We start from the raw sequence: 7,990 nt of genomic DNA, 5'->3' as shown, positions 1-7,990 counted from the left end.
GCTGTAACGAAACCAATGTAACTAATGTAAATCACACACACCCTCTCCATTTGGTGTGTTTAGGAGCTGAGGAACAGGGTAGCCATCTTGAAACAGTTATTGAACACAGAACATGACATGAATACACCAACAGCAGACCAAAGTTGAGATAGAGCATACACAGAACATCTGCTTCCTATTCGTTGCTTTCAGCTTTGCTCAGTTGGTCACTGATCTCATCAAAGTAGTTATCGGTGAAGCGAAGCATTTGGTTGACGGCGCTGAGCAGCAGGATGTCACAGTTGTTGTCCAACTCCAGCTCTTCACTGTAGTTTTTCACGGGAACGACACAGGACAGTGGCACGCCGAGCCGAGCGCTGACCTGCTGCATCTGGATCATGAAAGACATAGAATTCAGGTGATGGTGATATGTACTGTGTATAGGCAATACAAAATAAAAAGTTAAGTTAAGTAAAATACTGTAACTTGTTTTGTCCCCCGTTGGTCTTTACCACAGCGGTAAAGTTCATTTATGTAGGTTGAAACAATCCATTGTAATCCAAATGGAAATATCTAACTGGATCATGGCTTTTCAAGTTGGGTTTAGTTATCAAATGCTGTTTGCTAAAGAAAACACTTGTAGCAGGTAAAAAAAAATGCATCAAAAGAACTCAATAAGAAACATAAACTTAATGAAATGGAAGTGGGACAGGTTCATGTTAAATCAGAGCTGATGTTCATCCGTCGAGGCCAAAAACTCAGAATCCAAAAACTGATTAGAAGCAGAATAAAATCCTACAGGTTGATTTAAAGTGGATCTCACCATTTTCTTGATGTAGGGGCTCTTGTAAATGTTCCTGATGTCCCGTGTGACAAGAGGACAGGCCTCGTCCACTTTAGTCATCAAGACCAGCTGTGGAATCCCTGCAACAAACAAAATGATGTATTATGGACCGATAGGTCTCTGTCTTTAAAATCAGACAGTTAGTCCACTTTCAGCTTTCTGTTGTTTCACAAATGTAGGGATCATTGGAAAATACGTGTGCCATTGAAATACAATTATAATCTGCAGTGTTATGTGTTGTGTTTTAATGGCGTATGAATATCAAACAACAAACAGCTGTAACCACATGGATACAGCTCATTGCATACGTACACTAAGATAAGGTGCTGAAACGCCATTAAAATTATTAATCAGACTCATTTTACTGACCCATTAAGTTGACCTTTATGCGGATAGCTCCCAGCTTTTCCTCCAGCTTCTTCGACATGATGGAGATCTTAGTGGCGTCAATGACATAAGTCACACAGTGGATCTTCTCCTTGAGTCCTGGTGACTCACGGTAGCCCTGAACCTCAGAGTGCAGAGGAGCAGAGGGATTGAACTGTTAAGAAAACAACAAAAAGGCAGAAGCAGTTTTAGTAAACAGCCAAACCAATGGTTCAGACATTGAATAACCTGCTCAGAGTCTTAGGAAGTTGTACCTGGTAACGGTCTGGCAGATGACCTTTCAGGATGCTGCTGATGTCATCTATATACAGCCCTGTGCTTTCCTCCAATCCCATGGTATCACACAAGATGATCGGCAGTGCTTCTCCATCTCGTCCAGCTTTCAAAGAGTAGCTGCGAAACTGTTGGCCACAAAATATTAATCTTGAAGTCAGTCACCACCAGCACACAGAAAATCCTCATCAGGAGCAGAAACTGACCTGTGTGGTGAGGCTGGTGGCAGAGCAGCCAGCGATGGCCTGGCTGGTGACGTGGCCTCTGAATACAGAGTTGACAGAATTGAAGAAGCTGGACTTTCCAGCTCCGACTGGTCCAATGAGCAAAACTCGAATCTGGGACACAGAGCTGACGATGGGTTTGTAGGTCTTAATACTCTCCATCAGCTCCGACCTCCTCCTGGAGAGACAAGAAGAGACAAGGAACTTTTTCATCTAGTGTGAAGTCTCTTATTTGTTCTGTCCTGGTGTGTACAGAGGTTTTTGGGCATAGCCAGTTGACCTCCATGAGGGTAAATGTATGACAATTTGTCAAGAATGATAAAAAATAATTAAAGCCGCAAGCGGCGATGATCGGCCCTCGCTCGACCCATGCGACCGCGGGGGCCTGAGGCGTGCGGGGGCCGTGGCGCGAAGGTGAAAGGGAGAAAAAACCTGGAAGGAGGCCAAAAATGCAATGTTTCGTTCATCCACCAGGGGGCAGTCACCGCATGTGGTGTGGTGCGTTCAGGGGCGGCCCCTCATCACTCCTGTGAAGTTTGGAGTGAATCGGACAAAGCATGAAGGAGTTATGAGCAGTTAAAGGTTCGTCCACCAGGGGGCAGTAATGGGATGCGTGCAGGTGTGTTCAGGGTCAGTCCCTCATCACACATGTGAGGTTTCGTGGAAATCGGACAATGTTGATGTAAAATATGGCACTTCCTGTTTCCACTAGGGGGCAACATGAGTAAGATCGCCTATGAGCATATAGAGACGTTGAGGTCGTGACCCTGGACCTGTGTACCAATGTTCATGTTGATACGAGTTCAATAAAGCCATCCAAAGGGCAAACGTATTGTCATGGCGAGGAATGGTCACCGCGTCGCCACACGGACGCCATTACTCGTAGCTTCACAGCGTTCATAATGTAGCTTCACCAACTGGTTCTGCATGTTTTAGAAGTGGAATGAAGTTGATGGGGCAAAGTATGTACATTTTCCAAATTTTAGTACACTTCCTGTTACCACCGGGGGGCGCTATGAGTTACGTGGGAAGTTAATATATCGGGACGTTCAGGGCGGAGCCATCATCATGTCCAGCAAGTTTGAAGTTGATTGGATGAAGTATGTGGGCGTGAGAGCCACTCGTATGTACATGGCGAGCACGCCAAAGTGAATTGAGCGCTGGCAGCCACGCCCTTTGACCTACGGACTCACGGAGCACAAGATAAGCTCAGCTAGGTCTGGAGATGTGGTATACCTAATTTCAACTTGATCGGGCGAACGCTGTGGGAGGAGTTAAGTTTAGGCGGGAAAAATCAAAATCAAAATGGCCGACTTCCTGTTGGGATTTCACCATGACATTAAGAGGCTTTTTTGTATATCTGGGTATGGTAGATAAGTGTACCGAATTTCGTCGGTCTAGGACAAAGTTAGCGAAAGTCCCTATGGGCTTTTTTCAACTTTCTAGGGGGCGCTATTTCGCCATTTCGCGTCGGACATGTGCGGCCACCACAAAATATCGAATTTCGGATGAGGCCGGACGTCCCACCAAAAATTCACGCATTTTCGAGTTGGGGAAAGGGGCCAAATTGGGGTTTAAAGACCGCAAGAATAATAAATAAGAATAATAAACAGCGCGATTTCAATAGCCCCTCGGGCGAGTGCTACTCGCCGCTCGGGCCTAATAATAATGTAGTATAGGACGTAGCAAACAATTTTATAATAGCATTATGTGCAAGATATAAGCTCTGCTCATCTTACGTAGATTCCCAGATCATATTTCTCCATGGCTGTGGTTCTGGTATTTCTGTTGAGGAGGGGAAAAAAACAATGGGCCTCATTCACCAATATCTTCTTAAGAATCTTCTTAGATTCTTTCTTAAGTTGTTCTTAAGAAGTTCCTTAAGAAAACCCTACGTCAGATTCATCAACGCGTTCGTAAGCCTCAGAATTGTTCGCAGCTGTGTTCCTACTTGATGAATGCCATCTCCTCGTAAGTTGAGGGCGTGTACCAGGTGAGTCTAATTAACATATGATTAGCATAGGTAACCGCCCCATCAATGCCTGTAAAAGGGCATGAGACTGCAGGGCCGTGTGCACACAGAACCCACAGGCACTGAGCAGAGAAGGTGACGTGAGAAAGAAAGTTGAAATGCTCAAATGAAAATCTGGGAGGGAGCACCAGACTCCAAACGTAAAAAGAACTTTAGTAGTGAAGTGGTGCTACTGCGGCAGGAATGAAACAAAGAAACAAACGAAAGGCTTATATTTAGTTTATATTTTTTATATTTAGCCTATATTTAGTAGCGTCAGCAGTGGATGCAGCTCTTCGGTTGTTATCAGTGTGCCATCATAAATATCATCATATTATCACATATGAAAAAAAAACAGTTGTGTGTAGTGTGAACACTTACAGTAAGTGCACTGTTGCAGCCCGCAATTAGGAAAAAAAAAATCATATCGGCAGCTGTATGCCCCCTCCCCCCCCCCCCCCCCCCCCCCCCACAAAAAAGAGAAAAAAAAAATTATATGAATTAAGTGTCTATAATGTTTTTTAAGAGACTGCAATGATTTGTCAATTATTATTAACTGCAGAACAGAAGAAAACGCTATAATCTGTTATTTTTGCAGTCTCAGCACTTAAAAGTGCGTAAGTATACTCCTGACTGTTCTTAGATTTTGTTCTTAGTTAAGAACAAATTCTGGATAAGAAAACATTCATGAATGCCACAATCTTCGTAAAAACTTCGTAAGTAGGACTTAAGAACAAATTTGTTCTTAAGAACGGTTCGTGAATGAGGCCCAATGATCTTATTGAATTTGAAACAAGTTGTTCTTCTGACAGTTCCCTTCTTCATGATGAACAAAAATTAATATTTGATCATTTATAGTGAACTTACCTTCCACTTCATAGACTTCACACTCAGTGTGAGGTCATTGCCATGCATTTCTGCATCACTTAAGTTGTAATAATTTCCTAGGTTGCTGTACACCACTGCTTGGTTGCCATTGGCAAGAACCAATGCATTTCCAAAATATGGACCAGAGTTGGCATTCATTAGCACTGCATTGGCAGGGTTGATGACTGGATATTTGAGGAGCCTTTCTCCGCGGAAGGTGAAAAGAAAGGCCCGGTCATCATGCACATACTGACCAGACTGACTGAAAGGTTGTTTGGTGTATCCTCCAAACACATAACCTGAGGCGTTGAAGCCCACTGACACAGTGGGTCTGTGGTGGTCACATCGTTGGTGGAAGGCTGCAGCAGTGAAACCATGGACGCTGGCCTTGTACAGCAGCTTTAGTCTGATTCCTCCCACTTGGGAGCAAATAGATCTCTGCTGGTTCCTGGTTAACTTTGAGTCCATGGTGGACAGGTGGTCTATGTGTAGAGGATGATACTTTTCCTCACTTTGGTTTCTAAATAGACATGAAAACACGTGGAAGTTACAGTTAAATTATGGCTAATTACAGAATATAATAAGTTAACAACAGTGATGGGAATAACGGCGTTAAAATAAACGGCGTTACTAACGGCGTTATTTTTTTTCAGTAACGAGTAATCTAACTAATTACTATTTCCACCGTTACAACGCCGTTACCGTTACCGACAATTAAACGAGGCGCGTTACAAACTACTCAGTGAAGCCGTTGTCCTCCGACTTGGCTCATCTCAGCCACAGAAGCTGCTAAACTGTTTTTCTTTTTCCTCCTCTCCTTTGGTGAGGGGAGGGGGGAGGAGGGAGGGGGGAGACAACCACATAAGTGATGATGATTGGTTGAGGCAGAGTAAGGTTTCATGCTAAGCCAATCAGAGGCAGTGTTCAGTTTGTACACAAACCACACACGCACGCAGTTTAGCCTCACACACACAGACTAGCAGAGGGAAGCTGCCGAGATCGGAGGGAAAGTACAGACACTACTTTAATCTCCTTGAGGTAAAAGACAAGAACATGTGAGGTGTAGCTACATTATGTCCCGGAGCGAAGTGTTTGTCCTGAGCTTCTGCTCACCTGACTCTGTGCAGCTTCTTCATTAAATCCAAACAGTCCGACACAGCGACGCACTGCTCCTTTAGACTCTAAAGTCTCTGTAGCTCATCAGCCCGGAACTCTTCCAGAGCAGCTACAGCGCAGCGTTGTGACCTCAACCACGGTTGATGAGAGCAGAAATGTTGTTGTTGTAGTGAAAATGGGCGAGCTCGTGAAGACACGAATTTACACAAAGTCAAAACGAGCGATAAATCGCGTATCTCGCGTTTGGTCGCGCGTCACAACTCGAGCGAAAAAAAAGCGTTCCTCGTGTTTGGTGGGAAGCCCCTTGTGGGTCTTCCCACCAAACACGATGAAATAGACGAAGACGCGATGGTCCCGTCACACAAAAAAAATCCCGTGTATTGCGTCGCAAAAAAAAAAAGTCGCGTCTACCGCGTCTCGCGCCTAATCGCGTCTTTGCGTTACGGCCTTTTACACCGCGGACGTAACGAATAAACGGTGACGGTGTGAACGAACAACATAGAACAGGACCAGACGTGGCGTTGTTTCCTCTTTTCACCGACAGCTCCACTCTCCCTTACTTACACTAACTACTGTTATTGTTGAGGCCAGAGAATTGTGGGATTTGTAGTTTTTGACCAATCACAGGTTGTGCTCTTTCTTCTTGTGATTTTCCCGGTTTACACGTCATGTTTTTTTTTTTTAGGGGCAAATGCGAGACTAAAATTATTTAAGACTTGAACACAATAATTCAACAAATTTAAGACATTTTAAGACCTAAAATTTAGATTTTCAAATTTTAGATTTTTTAAGACCCCGCGGATACCCTGTTATTTCATATAAAAGTTTAAGTGCATACATATTTTATGATGCTGTGTATTATATATTATATATTTAAGACCATCTTTGAATTTTCTAATAAAGGTAATACTTTTTAAGGCCTTAATTTTAGATACATGAATTTAAGACTTTTTAAGGATCCGCGGATACCCTGAGAAGTTGTGTGCTCGCAGCAGGACAGATAATCAGATGGATAATCGGTAAAGTTAATAATTTCACTTAATGTGGCCATGAATAAATTAATTTCGATGTTTCCTGTTATTGTTGCCCAAACGCAAATCTTGAATAGGTCTCCACTGTTTTCACATTTAAAAAGGTCTTTGTTGTCTTTGTACAGAGACAATATGAGATTTGCTTGTAGCCACAGCACTTAAAAAACCCACTGTAACCTATTTTCATAGGCACACCAGCCTCGCTTTCAATAAAACACACACTCACATTCCATAATTGCGATCAGTGAAATATATGAAAACAATAAAATACAATCTAAAAATGCCCTTGGAAAGAATACTTTCCCTGGTAACTAGTTGCTATTATAGTGAAGTAGTGGAGTTACTAACTCAGTTACTTTTTAGGAGAAGTAATTAGTAACTATAACTAATTACTTTTTAAAAGTAACGTTCCCAACACTGGTTAACAACAATCAAATGTTCACTTCAAGAGGGAAATATTAGACTTTTCAACGTTTTCAAAGTCCCCTAATCATACCCCGTATTAAAATCAAGGTGGACTAAACATAAACCTTTCGTCACAAAATGGCGAAAACGTTCAAAATGTCACTGGCTATCAGTTTACAGTTTTACACTTAAGACTTTATTCAGTCAACTTTTGTTACCTGTACTCTTCCCTTGATATTAATTGAGGGGAGGTGGTTTCTGTTTTCACGAAGGTCTCAGAGGCGGCGCCAGAAGCTGCGCACGTGGTGGATTCGATTCGGACAAAAAGAAAACAATGAGGGTTCCTTCAAAATAAAACCGGATGTATCTGTACTTTCCAAAAGAAATAAAAAATAAAATAATAATAATTTCCACCAAACGCAGGAGAAAACAAAACGTTAAATAGCCTACAAGAAAATTGACACTCAAGGACTGTTATTGGTTAATTATTCATGGTTTTATGGTTGTTGCATTAGATCCAGTTCTAATACAGAGATTTCTTTTTTTTTCATCTGTTATAGTTAGCTAATTCATGCACTTTGAGATTTTATTGAACAGTAGAATACTAAATAGAAATAATCATTTTAGGAAAAATCAAGAATCCAAAAAGAAAATTCTGTTTCAAACTCAAACGGCCATGCAACGTAGCCTAATAACTAAAGGTTATTTTTTGGTTTCAGTCAAATCAGATCACAACCAACTGTGGAAGATAAACACAATTAGAGAATACGGATGGAGTTGAAAGGTACGAGGCAATTTCACCAGTTCATCAGCTTTGAGTTTGAGTTTTCCTAGAGTAAATCCCTGGAGCAGT

General features: G+C 42.2%; 1 pseudogene across 1 annotated transcript; it reads right to left on the bottom strand.

The window, feature by feature from the left end:
* Positions 1-111: 111 nt before the first annotated feature.
* Positions 112-5,065, bottom strand: LOC146988950 (interferon-induced protein 44-like; annotated as a pseudogene). Its single transcript, XR_015035731.1, has 7 exons — positions 4,586-5,065; positions 3,447-3,492; positions 1,690-1,885; positions 1,465-1,611; positions 1,193-1,364; positions 803-903; positions 112-370 (listed from the first exon to the last, which is right to left on the bottom strand). The product of XR_015035731.1 is annotated as an interferon-induced protein 44-like (transcript).
* Between the last annotated feature and the right edge of the window lie 2,925 nt (positions 5,066-7,990).

The sequence above is a fragment of the Trachurus japonicus genome, chromosome 4 (genome assembly GCF_045865225.1).
Source record: "Trachurus japonicus isolate A0001 chromosome 4, Traja_1.0".
Classification (NCBI taxonomy): domain Eukaryota; kingdom Metazoa; phylum Chordata; class Actinopteri; order Carangiformes; family Carangidae; genus Trachurus; species Trachurus japonicus.
Note: the sequence above shows the minus strand (reverse complement) of the source record. Positions and strands in the feature narration are given on the sequence as shown.